This window comes from Myotis lucifugus, unplaced genomic scaffold (assembly GCF_000147115.1).
Source record: "Myotis lucifugus unplaced genomic scaffold, Myoluc2.0 scaffold_15, whole genome shotgun sequence".
Lineage (NCBI taxonomy): Eukaryota > Metazoa > Chordata > Mammalia > Chiroptera > Vespertilionidae > Myotis > Myotis lucifugus.
The window spans coordinates 13,385,187-13,412,550 of NW_005871063.1; positions in this window are offsets into that span (position 1 = coordinate 13,385,187).

Sequence of the window (27,364 nt, forward strand, 5' to 3'; positions counted from 1 at the left end):
TTTTTATTTATTTTCTGTAATGTATAAGCAAATGGTAAAATGGAATGAATTTTTGCTCTCTATCCCATCATTATTTATTTTATTAAAATTTTCCCCAGTTACGGTTTACATCCAACACTATTCTGTATTAGTTTCAGATGTACAGCAAAGTAGCCAGAAAATCATGTCCCCCTGATTAAGCTGAATAATCTTAAGATATAGACGCTATAAGTTCCCCAAAGAAAAAGTTTCACATCTCTTATCTCTATAAAATCTATCAATGTGGGAGTCTATTATTAACAAGCAGGCACAAAAGTGAAAATCTGTATGACCTGTTCTTAGATTGACCATACAATTTATCATCTAAACCCAGATACCTTTCAGAGTGAAATGAGGCATTATTAGTAATTGCACCGGGACAATAAGCATAAAGAAAGAATGCCTTGGATATATAGTTAATTCATCTGTTAAGTTTCAGTGAATCAAAGCTCTTTGCCATGCAGTACACTCTGTTCTGTATTTTGAACAAAATATTTACTTAAGGCAAATGCAAAATTCCAGGTCAACATTAATCTTATTCTTTTGGCTAAAAGAGCACAAAGTTATGATTGAACAGACCCCTTAGGGTTGAACCTAAAGCACTGTTCCTAAGGGTATAAGATACAGGCCTTGCCAGAGTTCTTTTTTAACTTGCTCATAAAGGATGGGGAATGCTTTTAAGCTAGAGTATGTGAATCACCTAAGGCAGTGGTCGGCAAAACTGCGGCTTGCGAGCCACATGCAGCTCTTTGGCCCCTTGAGTGTGGCCACGAAGTTTCAATCGCACTGTACTTGTGCGCCCGCACGTGGTATTTTGTGGAAGAGCCACACTCAAGGGGCTGCAGTTTGCCGACCACTGACCTAAGGATTTTGTTAAAATGCACATTCTGATATAGCAAGCCTGGAGGGGAGTCTGAGATTTTACATTTCTGATTTTACATTTCATTACTCAAACTAACAGTATATGTCACTAGTTTCACCAATTAAAAACCCATTTTAGATATCCAGTAACCTAATTAGCAAAATAATTAGCTATTGACCACAGACATATATTTTAGGAGGGCTGTGTAGCCACCTCTCAAGTTTGGCCTATTTTGATAGTATGCTGCATTTGTGCCTTGTTAAGACTGGGTATTCTTGATTAGCATGTCAGGTGACCACTTCACAAGTATGCTTTCTAGGTGGGCACGTGGGTATTGGCTTACCTTAAGTAAAAAAAACACATTATATCACATTGCTCAGGCTGAGGTGTTTCAAAGGGTATTCCAGGCATCATGACTCTTGATCCCTTCTGCCTTTCTTCTTCCCATAGTCAATATATCCTATGTGTATAATTTTCATAGTTGTGTGATCATCTGATGCTAGCTTAATATATTACAAATATTAGGAGGTTGACATGAATGTTACATGATGCCGACTCACAAGACGAAGGTAGAAGTGACCTCCCCAGACAATTCTCCTAAATTAGTAGTGAGAGTTTCAGTGGTCATCTGAATTCTCCCTGATGGTAAGGGTAGACGCTTTTGTGCCTTTTCAAAATGCAGTCACTCTTTGAAGGCAAGTAGGGTTGCTCAAAGCCTGGCTTCCTATGACCATAGACTTTTGGGTCTAACAACCCCAAATGCTTGTTAAGATTATATGTAACCAAATCGCCTAGAAAAAGATTTTGAATGAGTCAAAAGACTTCAATTAAGAGGCTCTGTCTCTGACATATTTGAATTCTTAGGTTAGTCATTTAATGGTTTTGTCATAATTTTATTTGTAATATAGAAAAGCACATTATCTCATTGCCAAGATGATCAAATGAGTTGATGTGCATAATATGCTTTGAAAAAATAAGATGCAAAGCAATGCGTAACATTATGAATTCACATTTAAATGAATTTATTAAATTAATAATTATTAAATCTAACTCCTAAATTTAAATTATTAAAATTAATAATATTTAACTCTATAAATCATCACAGGTTACTTTTCATGACCATCAACCCATCAAGATACTGAAGGAAAACAAAACTATCTTCTATTACCTCCCAATGATTTAGGAATGAGTTCTATATTGTGGTTGGGAATGGAAACAAAAGTATAAATGTAAATCATAAGGATATGTACAAATTAGGCTTGCTCAGGTCTCAAAAACTGTGAATGAAGAGAATTCAGAATAATGAAGCTCAGATATTCCCATTTATAACATTAGAAAATGTAACCACGAAATCTATTTTCTAAAGAAAGAATTGTTATCTTCTTTTTTCCTAAGGTTTGACCCTCCTGCATGGACAAAGGGTACTTTTGCCATATAAATGACCATTTGTTTTAGATTTAAGTGGATGGATATTTTCTTTTCTTTTCTCTTTATAACTAGGATCACAGACATTATGGAAAGTCTCTTTGAAGTTTTATGCTAAGTACTTTCTGCTAAAGTTCTCATTTTCCTCTCTTTGCTCATTGCCTTTCCATTATGATAAATCACTGAAATCTCATAGGCTTATCTTACAACAAAACTATCATTCCTTTCTCTCCTCTTCTTGTTTTTCTTTTCCTTCTCTGAAGTTTTGATGACTTAGAGTACACATGCCACTTCTAAGAGTAATGTTTTAATAGTATATACAGTAGTTTTTCACCTATTATATGTGGATTTCCCCTTAATATCACCTTGCTACTTTGTCACTGTATGCTTCAATTATAGTGTTGGGCTGAATCTTGAAATCATTTATAGTATTCACTATACTAGATACAACTTATAAGCTTTCCCACATACATATTACCCAGTGGTAATATTGCTCTGTATAAAATCTATAATCAGTTTTATTTATACTTTTTCACATTCTGGTCTTCAAACATACATGTATTTTATTCCACTGTTGTTATTTGAATAAAATTTTGCATTACTTTTTGTTTCATATATGTATGCTATCCTCAATAAGCAATTAAAGGATGTATAGAGTGCATGTATCAAAAAGCCCCATAAATCTTTACTATAAAATTCTACAAACAAATAAGGAGTCAGAGGATATAATTTTTTAAAAATTAAGTAAAAATTTATTTCTTGGTTGTATACATTATTCACATAGACTAAAAAAAATCTTCATTTAGAGTACAAATATGTTAGTGACTACATTCTGCTAAAGTTCATTCCAATAAACCGTTCTCCTAAGCACAAAACACTAGTGTGTTTTATAAGTCATGAAATACTACTCTGGAAGAAAAATTCTAATTTCACAGAACTATTTTAAAGAGGAATAAACCACCTTTCTTTCTTTGGTGAGCTAGCATCTGATGTGAAGAAAGTCCTATGGTGATGTGAAACCTATAAAGACAGAGGGAGAAGGAACATAGAGACACTTACTTGGAAGAGACAAACATCTGAAACCAAATTAGTATAGTCAATGGTGTCTTGGCTTTGGATAGAGGACGAAGAGGAATGCAGGTGGAGAAGCCCTGAGCCAACCCTCCTGTCTGATATTATCCAGGTTTAGAAAATCTCATGCATTTAGAGATGCAATGTCTTAAAAATATTGACCACATATCAAGATGTTTTTTCTCAGAGAAGATTAACTAGGTAACTTTATATATTTTTTAAATCCAGAAATCCATGCACAGGTAAAGCACAGCAGCGGCGATACTGTTTCCAATGTGATTGAAGAGAGTCTTCAGAGAACCCTCAGAACAATCTTTGCCGTCAGGATTCGCCTGTAAACCTCATTACTCAAAGTCACAGCTGGGAGACTGGAGCAGGTCAAGGGCACATACCGTTTCTTACTGGATCCCAGTCATTGTACCTCAAAATGATGCCGAGTCCTTGGTCCTAGAAGAGCAAACTGAGACTTGTGTAGCCTTTAAAAACAAAATCGTATTTCCTGGCCTCAACAGAAATCTCAAAAACGTAGACAATGTCCAAGCTGGACCCACTGCACCTGCTTCTCAAAGCTGCCAAATGTTTACTCTCTTCTCATTTTGTCCTGTGTTGTGTTTTCACTCATAACACATATTTTGGACCAAGCATAATTTAGTGGCTTAGTGGGAATAGAGTCATAAAGGAGGAGAAAATGGAGAAACTGCTGGCTGGTGGAGCAGCCCACGATTAATAAATTGTGCACCATGTGACTTGGCAGCCCTTTGATTCACCAGCAGAGTCCCCTCCCTTGTAAATTCGTGTTGGCTTTCCCATACATTATTATGTGGATTCCTTTTAACCACTTCCCTTTCTGATTTTCCAGAGACAGGGTATAAAGTTTCCCTAAACGCCAATAAAATGTGAAATCCTATCCCCCTCTTTAGGCTGGCTTTGTGTAGTCATCTTCTAAAATAAGAACAGCCAACGTCTTAAACGTTGCTATTTTTTAGTTTTATGTTCATTCAATAGTTAGAATCCTTCCTAATATCAGTGTTTTCATTTCCACAACAGTTTGTTAAATTTTTTGGCACGAATATTGAAAATAAATAGTATGTATTTTCCCCTTTACAAATAAAATTAATTCTGCATACCACTGCGAAGAGAAATCCACTTCCTTAGATTACTACCGAGTATGAGTATACTGTACACCAATATCTCCACTTAATCAAAATCTATAGATGGATGGATTTGAATAAACTACATTAACTTCAAATCCTTCAACACATAATTTTGCTTTGCTGGCATGTTCCTGAAACAACATAAAAACACTGGGGTTCAAATGTTGATTTTGTTTACATAATCAGAGAATATTTGCTTTCTATGGAGGCAATAAATTCAAGCATTGTTATTAACTGTGACACATTAAGAACAAAGATACTTTACTCTGCCATAATGAAGCATTTGTTGACAAGCTTTTAAGAGGAGGTTTTCACTTTGAGCAATGGAGGAGTCGAGGGATATAAATAGCTTTCATCGTGTGCAGTGTCTTCTGAGAATAATTTCTTTTTCTTCTTTTTTTTTTAATGGAACTTTGGCAAGGAAAAGACTAAAACATATATTCGGCATTACATCATTTGTATTAAATCATTTTGTGTTTTGAGGGCCTTCTAGATTCAGAGAGTAGAAATTGGTTAGAGTGAAAAGATAAATTGTTCAATATGTCTAAAAGCCTCGGAATCCATGTTCCCCGGTATCAGAAAAAGTTCATGGCATATTTATATCAGAACTGCAATGTGTAAGTCTCGAATGTTTAAAAGTTGCCTGAGGATGAAACTGCAGAAACTGATTTGCAAAAGGAGTGTAGTAAGTTTGGGGTGAAAGGAATGTAGCTTCACTTAATTTTGATTTATGAGTTCCCCATACTTAGGGAACACAGGTGAAACTCTGAAGTTTCTGATATGCTTTTCCCTTTTGCATTTCTAAATACATGACTTTTATGCTTATTACACATGGGCATTTCCCTGTCTCTGGAGATTGGGCTTAGAGTGGAGGGTGGTGTGTAGATCTGGCACATCTCTGAAGAGAGAGAGAGAGATTTAGACAATAGCTGTGACTTTGCAAGAAGATAATAGGCTTGAAAGTCAGGTTTGGGGGTAAGAGAAAAGATTGTCCAAAATTCATCCTTCCTTCCTTCCTTCCTTCCTTCCTTCCTTCCTTCCTTCCTTCCTTCCTTCCTTCCTTCCTTCCTTCCTTCCTTCCTTCCTTCCTTCTTTCCTTCCTTTTTTCTGGCCTCTGAAAACGTGGGAAGGATAGGAGTTAGAGGGAGATGAAAAGAGAAAAGCAGTCTGCCCACAGAAGAGGGGATGTGATATATAATTGGGTGGGACACTTAGAAGAGAGGCCATTGCCCAATTCCTCATTAGAAGAGACCACATGGTAAGAGACACACCAACATGGGCCAGCCTTGTCCTAAGAGGGCGGTGCAACATAGTTACCCGAGCCTCCCTCAGCTACTCATGGGTGAGATTCAGTGAGCCTGCTGGGTGGGGTAAGGTGAATCATGACTCAGGTTCAAGTGGACCTTCAGGCCAGGGAGCAGCTGGAGACCTGCAGCGATCTTAGTATGAAACCTGTTATAACTGAGGGAAAGAAAGCCAGCAAAAGTCAGGTGGCCCATGTTCCTGGGGGAATGCCCCTATCTCAAAGAAGGGACAATGAGTTAGTCACCTGTGGAGTTGAAAAATAGAAGCCAGCAGAGTTCCCAGAAACCAGGTAGATTGGGAGCTTTATGCTAAACAAGTGGATGTATCTAGTATACCCAAGGAAGTCAAATTACAGAGTGGGTTGGAGTAGGGGTTGGGAGGGGCAGAGCCCCAGAGTCATGTAAGATGGTAACTACTATCTAAAGAGACTATTTATGTATGTGCATCAGATTGAGTTTTAAACTCAATAAAGCCAGAGTTTAATTCTTGCCTCCCTAAACTGCCCTTCCCCAGTAACTGATAGATGGAAGCTTAAGAAGAGAATCAGCTTAATTATAGGCTGAATAAATGAGCTAATTTTTGCAGTATATTCGAGGACTCCTGACCTACCTCTCCTTTGAGCAATGGTCTGGACAAATCGCTAAAATAACTGGTTGTCTATTGAGCAGCATCATTACACCTGAGTTCCCAAGTATGTCATATCTTTTACTGTATAGGAAAGTGGCAGTAAAAACTTCACTCCTTATGCTTAAAAACAATCTGTAACTCCTCTTTGCAAATACTAGAAGTCACAAACTGATTCTGTGGGTCATGCCAAGCTTATAGATATGTTTTATTTGACCAATAGTGTTTTTAATGAAAGATCATATTTGGAAATTAGAACAAATTTAGTATTTAAAAAGGATTTAATATTAGGATTTAAAAATTAGGATTAAAAAGGGATATTTCACAAAATAAGATTTTTGGCTACTATTTAAAAGATTTGGATGTCTGGCAGCATGATGCCTGGATTCCTAAAGTCACTAATTGCTAGGGCTGAGTATTGGGTGCCCAATACAAGTGGATGATGTGCTTGTAATTTACCACTGTTCCTACTACTGTCCCCACCAGATAGGCTTTACTCATGACCTTAGCTCCCTGGCACTCTTTAGCATTGGATTTGTGACAATTGCATACAAGATAAATTCGTGTTTTAATCCTATACCCAAGCCCCCCAGATTGCCCACTGAACCTATATTTTCTGCCTCATCATTCATTATCTATTTATGTTTCTTCCTCTTTAAACATAGCCATAAAGTCTTCACTTGTGTTTGCCTGAACCTATTCCTTTCCTTCTGATGTTTGAGGTTCCGCAACCCATGCTCCTAACCTCTTCTTAGCCTAACAAAAAAACAAAAACAAAAAGAAACAAAAACAAAAAGTCAATCAAACCAAGACCACGGACTTTTCCTTAAGATGCCATTATATGCGAGGCCTTGTGTTGGATGCTGCTGGGATCCATTCCCATAAGGAGATTCCAATATCTTTGGGAGAATAACATGTAAACACATAAAAATTAAATTGAACAGATGCTGCTTTAAATATCAGATCACTAAAATGATAGAAAAAATATGAAAAAGTAGTGGAACCAATGAGGCCACATAAATCTGTATGAGTTCCCCACATTATCGGCACCTCCTTACGACAGAGAATCAGAATCCTGGTTTGGTGTCATCTGGAGAGTAGCTCCATTTATTTCAAGGGTATCACTAAAATCTCAATTAAAAAAACTAAATTGAAAACTAAATCTAAGAACTAAAGTAATTTACATCAATTAACACATCAATTTCAGCATGTATACATACATAAATAACAGATAATGGACATTTACTAAAAGTTAATAAGGATTAAAAGCATGTGTGTAAATTTCATGGTTCTTTGAATTTCTAGGTCAGTGGTCCTTCATAAAAGTTACAGTTTAAAACTGGATAATGTGAAAGAATCACACTTGTTTTCTTATCATTTAATATAAGTTAACATGATATTTTTCTCTCAGTGTATCAGAATTTTCCTAGAAAACCTTATTGCCATGCGAAATATGTTCTAGGAAACATAAGAGATTGTTTTTTCTCTTTCCTGTCACATTGTCAGGACTTATTTCTTTAGTTACATCTAGTTAAGAAATCAAAGAGATAGCCTACTGGTAAGCAAGTTAACTGCTAACTAAGGCTCCGGGGTGAAAGGTTAACAGGCATGACCTCAATAACAACTATTTTTATAATAGACATGCAACACACCTATTAACCTAAAGATCCTAATATATTGATTATATTTGGTTTTATTTTATTTTATTTTCCACCATTCCCATTTAACAAAATTTTTGTTTGCTTTATATTTTTGGGACTAACTCACTATTGCCATCTGAAAATGAGTTCCCTCTACTGGTCATATTCACATCAAACATTAAAATTATTATTTAATTAAAACCTACATGAAATAAGGTCTAAAGAAAATATTGCTTAAATAAGCTGAATTAATTCTGCTGTCTCTTTATTGTTGGTGTTCATGAATTACTTTAATTGCTGAAAATGAAATAGCATATACCAAAAGATCATGGTACTTACTATAGTATACATGGTAATCTATTTATTTCAACCAACCTAGTGATTAATTAATCTAGGTCAATTAATTAGCCTTGCTAGATGGTATCCTGTGGAAGTTAATGATGACCATCCATCTATACTTCTGCCATTAATGAGGCCATGGAGTAATGGCATCACCAGGAACCGGAAGGTTTAGAGCAGCCGTGGGCAAACTACGGCCCGCCGGCCGGACCCGGCCTGTTTGAAATGAATAAAACTAAAAAAAAAAAAAAGACCGTACCCTCTTATGTAATAATGTTTACTTTGAATTTATATTAGTTCACACAAACACTCCATCCATGCTTTTGTTCCGGCCCTCCGGTCCAGTTTAAGAACCCATTGTGGCCCTCGAGTCAAAAAGTTTGCCCACCCCTGGTTTAGAGTCTCCCATAGTCATATTTACATACTGCAAAGCAAAAACTATGCATGTTTCTATTGGAACAGACCACTACCCTCAGTTTAGAAGAAGTGGGAAAAGAGGCACAGGGCATTGGGGAATTCTCCTTCTCTATCATTTTCCCAGGATACTACTGAATGCTTATCAGGTTGTAGTAGAAAATCTCTGGTCCTTGCCAACTTGTTGCTGAGCAACTAAATCATTTTCTCCTTCCTCATTCGGTCTACTCACCTTGCAACCCAAAAGACCAAGAAATTTATTCCATATGTGCAAAATAAGCAGAGGGCCATCCAAATTCAGAAGATTTTCATAGGTTTAGGACATGTCAGGAAAGGAGCTACATGTTAATGGTATCCAGAGTATCTTTGATGAAGCAGGCTTTAAATGGGTTTAAGTAGCAAAATTTTATCAACTGCAACGGTTATTTGTACCCAAATTATATATTTAATGGTCCTTGATTTCCAAATTCATTATTAAGTATTTTTCCCTGGAAAAGAGAGAAACAGGGTCTTATGGTTCTTTTTTAGTGAACAACTAAAAGTTTAATTCTGTACTTCTTAAAAGTTGGTGCCTAGAATAAGGACATAGTGGGGTTGTCTTTCCAATAGCTAGACTTTCTTACAATAGGAAAATTGTGTGATTTCCATTTTACTTATGAAACCTTTTAGTGTTTAAAAAACACAAAGAAATGAAGATTTAAGGATAACATTTTACATTTGTGTGTATACTCATTACAATTTTCATCTTAATTCTTTCTAAACTTCCAAGTTTCTCTAAACATTTACTTGGGAATAGGAGAATCTCTGCTTGAGATGTAATTATAAAAAATGCACAATCTTAAAAAACACACTCATATGCACAAACACATTAGTATATAGTAAAATATGTACTGCTGATAAAATTTTCTTATCCAAATATTTGTAAACTAGTTTGCCAGAATAACAACCACTACCACAACAAAAACCTATGGAATAAGCTTTAATTTGGGGCCACAAGACTGTGTTAAGCAGGATCACTGATAATTACAATTAGGCAAAATTGTGGTTAGCTTAATGAAAAGGCTCCAAAGTGTGCCAGGCCAATGGCAGAGGACCTAAATCTAAAGACAGACAAGCTTTTCTTGATTACAGTGATTACATCATGGTCATTAGAATTTAAAGTCACTAACCCAAACACAGACATCATATCTTCATTTGATAGCTGTAGTCTAGTAAATACTGGGAAAGGATGTTATGTATGGATTAAGCTTGATGAAACAAAAACAGACATTCTTTTTGAACCTGTCTGGCAAAGAAAATGAAAAGTTCAAAATCAGGCAGTAAAGTTAACTTTTAAAGCTCAGGCTCTTTGATTGGAAGTGGTCTGTGCAGTGTTTTGGGCTATTCTTCGTTTTATAGGGAAGCCACCGCTACAACTAGCCGTACAGGACTCATTCTTGCATGCCATCTGTAGTCAAGTGAGACATTTGAGATCTACTTTTTTGGAACTTAAGACAATTAGTATTTTCAAAGTATATGGAGATGCTAGCAGCAGTTCAACAGCTGTCTCATCAACTGTAACACAATTAAACCTCAAGTGTGAGTTTGAACTCTTTAAATATTTCATCTCAAGCAGTCTGCAGGGTCCTACTCTGCTCTGCATGTAGACAGTTCATGCTGAGAAGACAAATGCTTTGCTCAGGGAAAAGGATGCATTGGGTTACAGTTAGAGCTCTTACATGAAAGCAAGCCCATGGACCTCTGACCTAAAACCTCAACTTCATAGCACTACCTGTGGGAATACTGCCTCTAACCAGAAGAACAGCTATCTAGGAGGATCAGGGGAGTGAGGCAAAGAAAAACAAGGCATAGAGCATAATAGGGCCTGGTGAAGTGTCACTGTATTACCTGTTTTACTGGTAGAGGATCCCAGCTTGGTTTAAGAAAATGCAGCCTTAAATTATATTTTGCATTAAGAAAACGAAGACAAAGAAGAAATAGATTTAACTAACAAGCGTATTATGTAAATTTAAGAGAGAAAAAAAAACCCGTTAGACATCCTTGAGGTCTCAACTTCAGTGGGACATTCAGTGTAAGTAAAAAGAAAGAACACCCATGTTAAATCAACTTCTCCATTATCATTATCAAAAAGCATTTATTGAGTGTCTGGATGCACCGAGCGTCGTTGAACCTACTATGTTTAAAATACGTAAGAAAGGAAACTTAGTCTTAATGTAAACACAGCTCAAGTGACATGAATTGATATCACTTCCTTAAATTGCACCTTAAAGAAACCATTAGGTTGTTTAAAGAAAAACTATCTAGAAACTCCAGGAGAGGATGGCTTGTTTTATCACTCTGGTAAACAAGTGGTTTCATTCCTGCTTTTACTGAAGTTTCAAAATGGTCAGAGGGACTCACAAAAGTTTCACAGCAATTCTCAGACAAGGTTTTTATTATCACAAAGAACAAACCATGGGCTAAATTAATCTTCCAAAATACATTTTCTTGAGTCACTTTGTTTTGAAATGAAAGTCAATCAAACTTGCAAAGTTTTATGTTACCTGTTGTCCACAGCCATTGCTAAGGAGTTTTCCTCATAGCCCAGAAAACACACATATATAATGGCATTGCCCAGGAACTTTTAAATCTATATGATACCAAAGACCCGAAATCCTAGCCTGCTCAGATGGAAGCCAGGCAGGTGGCCATGTCAGTAAGAATGAAGGAAAGCCCCAGTGAGCAAATGCGTGTGTACACCCCACCTTCTTTTAGGGCACTGGTTCCCAACAGATTCCCATTTAGTTGTTTTGGGCTAGGACCAAGCAGAAGCATCTTATAAACTCTCCCTAGGTGAATCTATCATTCACTGTGATATGGTTTAGGTTATTTTATCTATTTCTATTCATCAAAGAGATATTTCTTATCTGATTATGCATTTTTTGAATAAAACAGAGACAAGAATAATTCTATCCCTAAGAGATGAGTAACAAGTAGGTGTCTTCCTGGATACCTACAGAATCTGGTCACTCTCATTTTACCTTTAATCCCTACAGCCATTCCATGAGAGATAAGAGAGGAAAGGAGCTCTAAATTATATTGAGCTGGTCACTTAAAAAGTAGTAAACTGCAGTGCACATCATAAAACTTGGTAGCATTGGTGGCTAAATGTCAAGTTGGGTTTCACTTCTAAGGAATCCAAGTAGGGCTACAGGGAGATGCATTATCACATTGGAGAGAAACAAACAAATACAAATAAGCCTATAGATTTTAAGGAAACAATAGAGTTAAGCACTGAGGGCTGAGGAGCCCAGATGCTGGTAAGGAAGGAGTGAGAAAGCCATACCAACCAGCAAGAAGTATAATCTGGACACAGAGGCCATCTTTTTACCACTTAGAAATAACACTCACACTTTTTGTAGGGCCTAGTGTAAGCATCCAGAGTTAAACAAGGTCAGAAAAGTGTACAAAAACATCTGAAAGGGAAGATTGAGGCAGTAAAAGCCAACTCCAATCCTGGGTCATTGGTTATTTCAGAATATCCTTGATCCAGTACAGACAAGAAAAATATCGACGACTCATATGCATCAATATACTATTCTACAAACTTCACATATACTGTCACATTTAATTTTCATCATAGTTAGAGATTATTTCTTTTTTCAGATAAAGAGACTAGAAATTTAGTGATGTTAATTAACTTGTCCAAGGCACATACCTACAAACAATAGAATCGGGTATAAACTATCTGCTTGTATAAATGTTAGGCATTTTACAGCCTTTATTTCATTGTTTTATATATCATTTTATTAAAATTTGTGTAATCCACCATATAGAATCAGGTAATAAGAAATAAAATTTTAAATGCTTCTTGTAACATTTGTGAAACATTTGAGCTGTTTTTGCTTATTTTTCATATGCTCATTTCCTTTTCTTATAATTTTGCAAACCTTGCAAGATATGTAGGTAGTGCTAATATTTGGCAATATATTTTGAAAATTTGTTACATCAGTAGTTTGAAATAACCAGTAGAACTAAATATATAAGAGTAGTATTTTCCTTTATTATGCAGAGAATATTTTTAACAATTACTTTAAATGGCAAAATAAGATTTCTAAGAGTTCATAATTCTGGTAAAATTTAATAATAGGATTTCAGGTTTAGTTTAAACAACACCCAAACACCAGCTAAATTACTGAGGTTTTGTTTTAATAAGAATACCAATTTAAAATGTAAATATACTAATTTATTTAACAATAGACATTGTCTGAATAGGAAATTACTATAATGTTTATGAATTCAAAACCTAACCTATCAAGATTATCTGGGGCATCTTAAATTTTCTAATATGCTAATATTTGAATTGAGGGAAAATTCACGAAATCTTTGAAAAGTCACCTCTTCCTGTCTTAAAATAAATGTCTGCTGTAGAAGGCAGCATAAATCCAGTCAATATATCAACCAGTTTGTTAATCCTGTTCAGGAAAAGGCGATAAGACCCACTTGTTGGTCTCAAGAAAACACACACACACACACACACACACACACACACACACACACACACATACACACACGGACTAATATAAGACAGCATCAAGTAAACAAGTTTATAAAGATATGGTAGCTACTTTATTCCCAAGACATGAAGGAAGCAGAAAGGATAGCTTAGGAAAGGGCTTAGGAAGGAACTGGCACGTTACCTAAGTGCTCAGCAAAAGGTATTATTTAAAGAGATGTGGTGGCAGCTTTTTAGACATAAACAAAGGATGGAAGTAACAATGTGATAGTTAGCAGGAATGAAGCGATCATTTTAGAAACGTGATGCTGGAAACAGAAAGTAAGCCAAGGTTATGGAGAGTCTTTGTTTCCTAGCAGTGTTTTAGACTTGGAACAACTTGCTGAAGTTTTTTTAGATAGGAGCTATTCTTTTTAATTTATTTTTATTTTTTTATTTTATTTTATTTATATTTTATTGATTTTTTACAGAGAGGAAGGGAGAGAGACAGAGAGCTAGAAACATCTATGAGAGAGAAACATCTATCAGCTGCATCCTGCACATCTCCTACTGGGGATGTGCCCGCAACCCAGGTACATGCCCTTGACCGGAATCGAACCTGGGACCTTTCAGTCCGCAGGCCTACGCTCTATCCACTGAGCCAAACTGGTTTCGGCATCTTTTTTAGAATTAATTAATTAAACTGAATTGAGTTTGTTAGGATGACATTGGTTAATAAACGTATATAGGTTTCAGATATACAATTCTGCAACACATCATCTGGACACTGTATTGTGTGTTTACCACTCCAAGTCAAGTCTCCTTCCATCACCATTTATCCCTCCTTTATTCTCTTCGATTTCCCCCCACCCCCTTTCCCTCTGGCAATCACTATACTGTTATCTGTGTCCCCTAGTCTTTCTTTTTATTTCCTTTGTTATTAAGAATAGGAGCTCCCTGACAGGTTTGGCTCAATGGATAGAGTGTCAACCTGCAGACTGAAGGGTCCCGGGTTCGATTCTAGTCAAGGGCATGTACCTTTGGTTGCGGGCACATCTCTAGTAGGGGGTGTGCAGGGGGCAGCTGATCAGTGTTTCTCTCTCATCGATGTTTCTCTATCCTTCTCCCTTCCTCTCTATAAAAAATCAATAAAATATATTTTTTAAAAAAGAATAGAAGCTATTATTAAAAAGTTTTGTTTAAAGATCAACTGCCTAAAATTTTGCAAAATGGCGAGGAGAGGGATGAACTTGAAGGACAAGGGCCTAAGGAGGTAGTGGCAATGGGAGACAAGTGCTGACATTCTGTGACACCATTCAACATTTTCCATATTTTTACTGTGATATAGTATTAAAGTTTTTTTTTTTGAGAAAAGGAGAAATAGCACTTATAATTGTTCTACTCAAATATAATAATTTTCATTTTAGAGTATGCCCTCCCAGTCTTGATTGCCATATATTTTGACATTGGAGTATCCAAAGAGGTATGTAATTTAAATTTTTTCTTATAATAGTATGTTTTAAAATTTTTTCATTGCTAAAAACTAAAAGGAATATGAAAGAAAAAATATAAAACAGAATATCTGAATACTGGGGAGGTAAATGATAGAAAAATTAAATGTGACTCCAAAAAGAATATTTAGCAGTGATACAAATAACAAAATGGAAGCTGGGTTAGTGTGTGAATACTAAAATTCAGTTTAAAAAAAATAAATATGTTTATTGATTTCAGAGAGGAAGGGAGGCGGGAGAGAGAAATAGAAGCATCAATGATGAGAGAGAATCATTGATTGGCTGCCTCTTGCATGACCCCCACTGGGGATCAATCCCGAAACCCGGGCATGTGCCCTTGACTGGAATTGAACCTGGGACCCTTCAGTCCGCAGGCCAATGCTCTATCCACTGAGCCAAACCAGCTAGGCCCTACAATTCAATTTTGGACATACTGGCAGTACGTTGAAAATATCTCAGAGCCAGTTAGACACATGAGACTAGAGGTCTCATCTGGAGACATAGATTTGATAATAGAGAAATAGTATGACTTTATGTTCACATAAACTCAGGGTTTATGATGATTCTTTCTGTTTACTATCTGGGTGGCCTCAGACAAGTTATCTAAATCCTTTTGAAAATAAAAACCTGTTTTAGTTCCTTTTGAAAATAAAAAGCTGTCTTTTAGAATTTTGAGGGTAGCACTTTATAGAAACAATTAAAATGTTAATTATTTTGAGGAAATAATACCTATTAAAAATTAATTGTGGTGTCTTCATTGTAATTTCACTCCAGCTGAACATTTCTTTTGGCATCATCATGAGCCAATATATATTTTAAAATCAGGAATTGCCTGAAGGTGGGCAATTTGGCTCCATATATACAAAAGCATCTACTGATTTGGGATAAAACTATTCTAAATTAGATGACTTAGAGAACCAAAAAGATCTCATACATATTATTTTGTTTTCCCGAAATTAATTTTCCTTCAACATTGTATAACCTTCCTGCTAAAAGACATTGTTGGTGTGAAACCCCTGTTTTTGCAAAGCTGTCTGAGAATTGAGTCATGAAAAATGGTGATTTCTGTGTAGCTGGAATATGCCTATCAGAAATGATACTTGATGAAATGTGAAAATGCTGATGAATGAAGAAGAGATTGTACAGGTCTGGGAATGCAAGATAACTTTGTAGTCCAGGTTGATCTGAAGGCAGAGTACAAGGGAAAATGTTCTGCTTTCGACTGTGAATAAAGGAACTTCAGTCTCTGTGACTGCCCATCTGGCATTTTTCACCAGCACCAAATTCATTAGCAATGATTAGTCCTTTTCTCCAAAGCCCTCACTCAAAATAAGTAAATAAAAGGAGATTTTCGGCAGTAAAAGATCAAGGAACAGTATCTCTATTTTGAGATGTCCTTAAGTTATCCTGATTGGTCAAAACCTAAACAAGAATTAAAGAAGGAGCTGTATAATGAAAAGAGGAATTCTCAGTAAACAACTCCAATGCTATGTTCTGTTTAAGGTAGCATAGAGAATTCAGTTGAAGCCACTCATATATAGTGACTTATGTGAATTTAAATTTAAAATGACATGGAAAATAATTTTACCTCATTATTTCTCTACTTCCTAAACAGAGAAAAATATTTTCAGTTATATATATATATATATATCCCTCAGAATATACATAGTTTACTCTTTTAAGCTCAGTTCTTTTTATGTAAGATAGCCACAAACAAAAAAATGTTGCTGAGGATATGGAGAAAAGGGAATCCTCATGCACCTTTGGTGGGATTGCAGATTGGCACAGCCACTATGTAAACAGTATGGAGTTTCCTTGAAAAATTTAAAGTAGAGCTACCTTATGACCCAGCAATTCCACTTCTGGTTTTATATCCGAAGAAATCTGAAACACTATTTTGAAAAGACACATGCACCTCTGTTCATTGCAGCACTGTTTAAAATAGACAAGATATGGAAGCAATCTAAGTGTCCATCAATTGATATTTGGATAAAAAGCTGTGGTACATATATACATTGAAATATTACTTGGGCCATTAAAAAGAATGAAATCTTGCCATTTGTGACAACATGGAGCTAGAGGGTATTATGCCTACTAAAATAAGTCAGACAGAGAAAGACAAAAACCATGTGATTCCACTGATATGTAAAGTCTAAAGGACAAAATAAATGAACAAACAAGACAGAAATAGACTCATAGATACAGAGAATAAATTGAAGGTTGCCAGGTGGGAGGAGTATTGGGGTGGGATGTAAAAGCTGAAAAGATTAAGAACTACAAATTGGTAGTTTCAAAATAGACAGAGATGCACAGCATAGAGAACATAGTCAATAAATTGTAATAACTATGTATAGTGCCAGTGGGTACCAGAATTATTGAGGGGATCACTTTGTAAAGTATATAACTGACCACTATGCTATCCACCTGAAACTAATAGAAAATAATATTGAATGTCAACTTTAATTGAAAAAAAAAATTAAAAACATTGTCCAACCCGGCCAGTGTGGCTCAGTGGTTGAGCATGGACCTATAAATCAGGAAGTCACTGTTGGGTTCCCAGTCAGGGCAAATGCCTGGGTTACAGGATTGATCCCCAGTGTGGGGCGTGCAGGAGGCAGCTGATCAATGATTCCCTCATCATTGATGTTTCTATCTCTCTCTTCCACTCCATTTCTCTCTGAAATCAATAAAAATATATTATATATTACATAATATATATATATATTAAAGCCTGTCCATTGTTGGGTCTGACTTGTAAATATGCTTCTAAATACTATATTTTAATATTGTTTGAAATTGTTTTTAAAAAATAGAAAGGGGTCCAATGAGAAAATTAATATTTATTGAGCACTATGCTCAGCAGTAAATATGCAATCTAATTTTGCTCATATAATAACCCTGGAAAGGTAGGAACTATTTTATCCCCATTTTACTGATGAGAAAAATGAGGTCAAAACCTTAAGCAATTAGCCTGAAGTTACATTTTAAGTGGCATAATTGTAATTAAAAAACTTGAGCTCCACATTCTTGTAAAACAAACCACTCGGGAAACAAATACTTTTCCTGGATCTGGCATGAAGCTGTAGTTGTACTCTTGATTGCCAACAACTGATTGGTTCGCTCTACCATTCAGAGATTAGTTGTCTGCCATTGGAATTCACTGAATATCAGTCGTCCCCTTTTTGTTTTCAATTTATTAAAGGCTAACAACCAAGGAGTGTGTGTGTGTGTGTGTGTGTGTGTGTGTGTGTGTGTGTGTGTGTTGATGGGGGTGGGAAGGGGAAGGGAGAAAGAATTTTAGAGAAAGTGAGTTCTTTACAGTACTGAGGGATGTTGATCTCCTTGCTCTTGGAATTATTCTTTGAAAGCTCTAGGGAAGAAGTATGGAGTACCAGAAATGAGTCTTTGGGCTTAGATCATAATTCCGTTTGATAGTTTAGGAGTTGATATTTCTGATTGGAATGAACTGGTTGGGGGCACATTGAACTCTTTCTTTAGGATGACTCAGTCTCTGATGGCCTTAGAAGATTGGGAATTTGAGTTGTTGCTTTCAGATGAGAATTAAGAATCACTAAATGCCCAGAATAAGAGCTAAGAGAGTAAAATATTAGTGGTGAGGACACATAAGTATTTTCTTGATAAATCAATTCTTAATTGTGGTGGCAAAATTAGTTTGTTGCATGTTTGTGGCAAAGACTGTGCCTATTTTTGTTTTAATTTTACCTTTATCAGGACCCCCCTTTGATATTAATTTTCTGTCTTCATTGAAGGAAACATCTGTAGCCTAAAGTACTAATAACCCAAACAGGTTGATTTGAAGTCTATTGAGTCTCTGAGTCTCTTTCAAGGTTATTTTTGTTTATTTAAGGATTACAAATAGGCAATTCATCTTTGAAATGGGAGCAAGTTTTATAACTTTATCTATTAATGAAAACCAGAAGTCTCTGAATTATCCGACCACTTGGCCATTTAAGTGGCTTGTGATAAACTATAAATCCTTCTTTCATCAAATGTTTAGAGATTCACTTTCCTGACGTCCACAGTGAGTTGATAGCTTATCACTGCAGGGGCCATGATTTAGTTTTACAGATGTAGTAGAAGGAAGAATTGCCAATACTGAGAAAAGAAACAAGGCCATTTTATTTCCATCTGGGCAATAGGGATTCTCCATTGACATAGCTGTAAAACATATAGGAATAAAGAATGTTCCAAAATGAGAGCGCTATTGAAGAACAGTAAGGGATAAAGACTATTGGATTAGAGTCAACAGCCTTCATTAAATTGTTGCCAGTGTCATGACAAGCGATTCTAATATCTTGATTACTATTGCCTTGTCTTTTTCATTTGTTAAAGAAAAGCCCATCTGCCCCAATGCCATGAATGACTTTTTCCCTCCAGCTTTGTTTGAGTCGGGAAATGTGTTCATTGCCATCCCTGTTGGTGTGAGGGCTTGCCAGTTGATATATCCTGAGAACTGAGTATTTGGCGTGGTTAGCAATACTTGATGAAGACTAAAGTTTATGAAGCTGCTATGGCTTTAGTTATTTTGGCAGCACTTTTTTATTATCACATCTATGTTCCATAAGTATTGGTTTGTGCAGAGGAGACAACAGATTTTTTTATATAAATGTTTTACACACAATAATCCTGCTTTTTAATGCAGTCAGTTATTTGGCTGGAATTGAAGAAAAGTGGTTTCATTTGAGAGGCTCCTTTAAAATAATCAAAAATACTAGAAAGCTCAAAATAGGTGTATGAGAATAACAAATATAAGGATTTTTAAAACTGACTTTTACCTGCCTCAAACTTAGTCTTATTTATGAAGGAATTTGATATCATACATAGTTGGTACAAAGGTAATTATCTGGAAAAGCTGAAATTTTACTTTCACAAATACATTCTTTCAAATTTAAGCTAAGATAGGCTATTCCTGTTTAAGTAAATTAGTCAAAACAAAAAATGGAGAAGTTGAGTTCGATGAGATTATTTTCAGAGTTTGTTTGTATTACATTTAAAATGCCATTTGTGACAACATGCATGGATCTTGAGACTATCATGCTGAGTGAAATAAGTCAGATGGAAAAATCAAGAACCATCTGATTTTACTCATATGTGGGATATAAAACTGAAAGTAACAAACAAACAAATAAGAAAGACAAAAACTCATAAATACAGATAAATGTAGGGTGGTTACCAGAGGGGAAGGGGGTGGTTGGAAGGTAGTAAAGGGTAATGGGTGTCAAATATATGGCGACAGAAGATTTGATGTTGGGTGGGAAGCACACAATGCAGTATACAGATACTGTATTATAAAATTGTACATTTGAAACCTATAAATTGTATTAATCATTGCCACCCAAATCTATTTAATTTTTAAATAGTTAAATTTATAACAATTTAAAAGGCTATGGGTCTAAAAGCACATACAAACTCCGTTTTTATGTACCGCCCCCCAACCATGACCCCACCCACCTCTGAAAAGTCAGCAGTTTCTAGACTGTAACGTTTGTTGAGACTTTAGTTTCTAAATCTAGTTATTATCCTAGGTGTGCTAGTGTTCTTCATTCTATTGATATTCTAAATTGCTTTTCAAGAACAATTCATTCAAACTTAAAAAAAAGTATCTTTTCCAGTTTTCTTAAATCTTACAATTATTTTGAGTGCCATCCAGGAAGGAAAACAGATTACAACTTTTCATAACATAGGAAGAAAATGTTATTATCGCAGTTTGAAATCTGTTAACAGGGACTTTCTTTAGGGAACAGATATTAAACTACAACAGAAATTTAATTACAAGAAGGTTTTCCACTTGTCAGAAATATTTACATTAATGTCAGTAATACCATCAATAAAGATACCATTGTCCTGTAAAAAAGAGAAAAGATGAAAAAGGTTCCCGTAATTCCTGTTACAGATACATGAAAGGGTCACTGATAATTTAAATTTTCTTTTGGATAATCCTAAACAAAATATTAAGTTAAAAAGAAACAATGCTCATTCATTTGTATTGTATTAATTATCACTGTTTCACCAGGGAAGTGTCAGGATAGCTCTTTGTCCTTCTGGTTTGATATAGACGTAGGTCACTAAGTGAATATTTGTGGAGAAATGTGACAACTATAGAAAATTATCAGCATCTTTTAGTGATTCTTCCTTTGCTTTCCACCCCCTAAGTTCAGGCCATTGCTTGTAGGGTGAGCTTTATAAGCAGCATATGAAAAATCCAGGTATTAAATTTATTTAGAAGCTGAGTCTTAATGATGCTGTAAGAGATAGGATCGACAGAAAATCCTCTGGCAGATCAGGTAATGGTTCCAAATGTTCCAGCTATGAGTAATCTTGTTATAGGAAATAGAAAAATATATTAATGTAATGGGTTTCTTGTAAAGAACCAAGAGTGGTCTCAAGAATTAAATTATCCATCCAGCATCTCTTGGAAAGAAGGGAGAACTTGACAGAGTTCCTACGTGTGAAACTCTTTTTTTTAAAATTAATTAATTAATTATTTTTATATTTTTTAAATTCTGTTTTATTGCTTACAGTATTACAAAGAGTATTACATATGTCTCCTTTTTTCCCCCCTTGACCTTCCCTCGGCCTCCCCTACCCCACAGTGTCTTGTGTCCTTTGGTTATTCTTGTAAGCATGCATACAAGTCCTTTGGTTGATCTCTTACCGCTCCCTCCCCTCCCCCAACCCTCCCCGACCTTCCCTCTGTAGTTTGACAGTCTATTCGATGCTGCTCTGCCTCTGTATCTATTTTTGTTCATCAGTTTATAATGGTCTTTATTATCCATAAATGAGTGAGATTATGTGGTATTTTTCTTTCATTGACTGGCTTATTTCACTTATAATAATGCTCTCCAGTTCCATCCATGCTGTTGCAAATGGTAAGAATTCCTTCTTTTTTATAGCAGCATAGTATTCCATTGTGTAGATGTACCACAGTTTTCTAATCCATTCATCTGCTGATGGGCACTTAGGCTGTTTCCAAATCTTAGCTATGGTAAGTTGTGCTGCTATGAACATAGGGGTCATATATCCTTTCTGATTGGTGTTTCTGATTTCTTGGGATATATTCCTAGAAGTGGGATCACTGGGTCAAATGGGAGTTCCATTTTTAACTTTTTGAGGAACACCATACTGTCTCCATAGTGGCTGCACCAGTCTGCATTCCCACCAGCAGTGCACAAGTGTTCCCTTTTCTCTGCATCCTCTCCAGCACTTGTGTTTGTTGATTTGTTGATGATAGCCATTCTGACAGGTGTGAAATGATACCTCATTGTTGTTTTGATTTGCATCTCTCGGATGATTAGTGACTTTGAGCATGTTTTCATATGTCTCTTGGCTTTCTGAATGTCCTCACATATTTTATTTGTCCTCACAACACTTAGATGATGCAGATATAATTACTCTCTTTCCAGAGACTGAGTAAAACAAAGTACATCTCCTAAGTTAAAACATGGTGGAGCCTTGAGTGAAGTGTAGCTCTGCAGACTTCATATCCCCTGCATGTAACTACACCTTTTTTTACTACTTTGGTGGGCAATTTGAATTATCCTCTGAGACAAATTTCAAACTCAAACTAATATAAAAAAATTCTGTTATCAAGTGCTTCCTAACCTATGGATCATGGATCCCTGGGTGATATCCAACTTAACATAAGGCAACCTAGAGTTCAAATATTCATAAAGCATTATCTATAGATAATGAAGATGTTTCATATACTATTTATTAAATGGAAACATATGCTTTGTGACTAATAAAACATCAGTTATTAATCACTATTGACTGTTAGGAGTATTATGTGTTATCATTTCACTAGCCAATTAAATTATTACAAAAAAACACAAACCCTTGCTGAGTGTCTGCTATGTGCCAGACACTGTCTTAGTCGCTGAGGAGATAGCAGTAGAGAACATGAACAAAGACCCTGCTTTTGAGGAGCTTAAATTCTAATGTCATGTGTACTATATTATAATTGTTTTCTAAAATAATCTAATGTCATGTGTACTGTATTATAATTGTTTTCTAAAATAATCTACCTGAAGATATTGCCTTTGTCACTTTCCAGTGGAGTTGGAGTGGGAAATGATTCAGACCAGTATCTTGTAGGTTTCCAACCGAACTGTCAATCAGGATTAGCCATATGAGATCCCTACACTCCAGGGGATTGGCAGAGAGTATAACCTTGGTGACCCAACTCTTAACCAAAACTTGTTTTTTGAGAAGTAATATGAAAAAAGATTGCCTGGAGCAGTCCACCCAGTCAGCTAAATACAAAAAAATGTATCCCTGGATAAAGTCGGGCAAACACAAAGCTGTGTGCATGGAGCGTATGGTTTGGCAATCCTTTTGAACTGCATTTATTAAATTGTGTTTTGGCATGAATCCCCGGTTGAGCATGGTGGGACAGCCACAACGTGGAGTTTTCTATATGCTGTAGGGGTGATGTCCCCAAAGTTGCTCAGTGTCCCCTCTTGTAAGTAACTGAGGGAGATTTTGTGCAGGCTTTAAATTAGGAAAATGTGTGTTTCTCTGGAACAGCTGGTACGTTTTTATCTTATGCATGATGATAATTTTATAACTGATCATATTTCTCACTTCAGCTTGTCTGAGAGAGGACACAGAACTGAATTTATGGTCCACCTTTAATTCTTTTGCAGAAATGTACACATTTATTTCTGAGTTTTTACTCTCTGGCCTCTTCATAATATATGAGCCTCATTTTCTCTATTCCCTGATTCCCTAATTTAAAAAGTCTTATTTTACCATATGGATTTTATAAGCAACCGCAAATGCTTGGGGAACAAGGCAGGCTATATACCAGTATTCATTAATGAAATAAATATAATGCTCAGAGCTGGAAGAGATTTAATAAAATAAAATACTCTAAGCCCCTTGTCTTACAGTCACACCAAACATAAACTAACCCTGCAAGGTGACTGCTTACCATTTTCTTTAAAGCACTTCAAAGCAGACTCTAGAAAAATACCTTTAGAAACATCTTCGGATTCCTGTGCCCTGCCCCCTGTGTCTACAAAGTGGTTCAGTCAACACAGTTTGCCTGAAACAAGAAGTGAGCAACTAAAGATAGAGTTGCATCATATATTTGTGATATCTTATTTGAATTTCACTGTATGCATCTTTAGGAACCTATTTTTGCAGATCAGTCTCAGAATCTTTATCTCAAGTAACAGATTAGATAGATTATTTTGACATCTATGCTTCTTTTTGCATTACACATATATTTTCCATTAGATTACTTTGAAAGGTCATTTAATGTCAGTCTCCTATTGAATAGAATCCATGTGAATAGGCATGTTTGTTATATAATAAAACAGGCATAAAACACACACTCAACATCTAAGTTTCAAAAGCCCAGATTCATTAAGAATATAGAGCTACCTTCATATAGTCATGCTAGTCAATCTTCATTTTAAAATAAGAATGTCAGTCATACCCCAATGGTCAGCTTCATTGCGTTTAGTAACTGTAAAACTTTTTAAATTAACTGATGCTCACAGGAGGTTCCTATTTGACTTCCTTGGATTGGGGATGGTAGATCTCTTAAGAGAAATTTGGATGAGGAGATGTACAGCCCTCCCAGGTCATATTAAGCTTACTTTCTCCACATATGACTGTAGTTCTTGTAATAGATCACAATTCATACTTCTCCGCCATCCCAGGGAGGTTGTGCGTGTAAACAAGGATTTTCTCTTGTGGGGTGAGGAAAGAGTTGAGCAGGATGTGAACCAGGCTAATAAAATGTGAATTTATAGGTGTTCTGCTTCTGAGCCCACGCTTTGTATCTGTTAGGGCCAGCTGTTCCTGAACCTTCCCCACTGCAGAGATGTGCTGCTCTTCGTTGTAGTTAAGGAATATGACAGGTTGTTGTGAGATAGCACAAGGATGGCAGAGGTCATAGCAACATGGTGCAGTGGCACCCGTGCTCGGGTGAGTTAGGAAGAACCGGAGGCCAAGGTGAACAATATCTTAGAGTTTAAACACAGGCATTTGATTTGTCCATAGGCTTGAAAATGGGACACATTATTTCCTTACATTCCCCCCCCCCCCAGAATGTTTTCATTGATTCTGAACCAAACCTTTGTCTTGATAATTGTCTGCATTTTTAGAAACACTAATGTGATCTAAAAGCTTCAGTCCTATGTGGTAATCTTCTCAGAAAACTTATTCAGCACTTCAGCCAACCAACCAAACAACCCAACTAACTAACCAACAAACATTCCTTGTGAAAAGAGAAAGTACGGAACATAGCATTTCTATTACAGTCACAAATAATTTCTAAGACAGCTCACACTCTCCTTAAAGTGGAAAGGTTTTCAAAGTTGATGTCAGATATTCCCATTGAGTGATTCTTAAAATGCACAAGAATGAAAATGGCCAAAAATTGAAGTTAACTTCTTTTGACAATTCTATAATATCAGCCATTACAGATTCAAAATAGGGCAATAATTCCATAGGAAAACTTGGCCAGTTTGGTCTTAAAAACTTTAGGATGAAAAGCTATACAGGATGCTCCCACATAGTATTTCATAAAAATATGATTTGATCTGATCTTCATAGTCTGGAACATATTTTTTTGGTATTTGGCTTTTTCCCTCTCATGCCTGAAATAAATTTTCTGGAGTCTGTGTCTTTGCTATACTATGTATTCAGAACAAAAATATCTTTCTTCTCCAGGGAGTGGCTGAGGCCAACGGCTTCTTTACGTGGGGTCTTTCACTGCTGCACTTTTTCAGGTGCTTTGGCTTAGAAATGCCAGTCATTACATTTTTACTCCTTACTAAGTTTTTTTTAAATGCAGTGAAATCCTCCTTCTTATCTTGTCTATTATTAACTCTCTTAAGTTCAACCTGCCACTTACACAAGTTTTAAATATATCTAGAATACTGCCATGTAATCCCTTTTGTTGTTGTTTTTTATTTCCTTCCATTCTTTGTTGCCTTTCTTAGTGAGGGCTCTTTGGAGATGCTCAACAAATATTCATTGAATGAATGAACAAATAAACAAATATATCTGTTGCTTTTACCATATACTGCTTTGTATTGTAGTTAAATTTTGTACATGTAAACTGTAAGTTCGTTAAGGTCTGTAATGTTGGGATACACCTTTCCTCCCAACTTCATGCATATGCACACGTGTGTATGTGACACACACCAAACACACACACACATATTACCTTGCTCAGAAAATTGCCATGGTAGGTGGTAGATATCAAAATATTTATATTGAATATATAAATCAAGGTAGAGTAGTGGCAAACCAAAACATGGAATACATTAATATTAAATCTTAAATATGGTGTTACTCTTCTCCATTCATTCATTCATTCATTCATTAAATAAATATGTATTGAGCACTATAATATACTACACACTGTTCTAAGCACCAATACAATGGTGGTGAACAAAAGGGTAGTGTTCCTAATGTCATAGATCTGTCATTATAGTCAGGGAGAGAGATAAATAAACAAATTGATGAATAAATAATGACCTGTCATTATCAATAAACTAGAGGCCCGATGCACGAAATTCATGCAAGGGTAGGCCTTCCTTCCTATGGCTGCCAGCACCAGCTTCCTTCTGGCACCTGGAACCCAGACTTCCCTCCAGGCGCTGGCAGGATCTGGGGACCTAGGCTTCCCTCCCAGCCCCAGCTTTGTACAATCTAACTAGCATATTACCCTTTTATTATTATAGATTATTATTACAGATGTTCTGAAGAAAATGAATCAGATTTAGGCCCTAGCATCAACCATGAAGAAAAGGGCTATATCAAAAAAGGTCAGAACAGATCTTTCCACCGTAGTGATATTTAAGAAGACATGCACATGAAGACAGGGGCTCTCGCCATGGGGCCTTTCTAAGACCAGTGTTCTAGGCAGAGAGGATGGCAAATGCAAAGGTTCTGAGGCCAGAATAAACTTGTCCAGTTCAAAGTTAAGCAAAAAGGCCCAGATGGCGAGTGTGTGTGAATGAGATGGAGAGGACTTGTTTGTTCAACTGGGCATTACCACTTACTGTCAGACAGGTGTCTCCACTGAGGAGGAGCCAGCAAATGAGACTGAGAAGGAGTAGCCAGTGAGGTAGGAGGAAAACCAGGGGGACTGTGAGCCCTTGGAAAAAAGTGTTTGAAAATGTGGGGTCAATGCTGCTAAGAGAGCAGGTAAAATGAACATTGAAATTTGGTCATAAGAAGAACATCAATGAATATCTTTAAAAGAATGGTTTCTATGGCGGTGTGGGCATGAACATCTGACTGGAGTTTGTTAGATAAGGTTCAGAGGTGAGAAACTGGAGAGTGAGTACAGGCAGGTATTTGAGGAGCTATGCTAGAAAAGAAAACAGACTAATGGAGAAGTTCCTCTAGAGCAGTGGTTCTCAACCTTGGCTGCACATTAGAATCACCTGGGAATCTTTTTAAAATCCTGATTTCTGGGCCTCATCCTCCGGAAATTCTGTTTCTTTGTTACTAATGTTGTGGCCTCACCCCATAACAAAGAA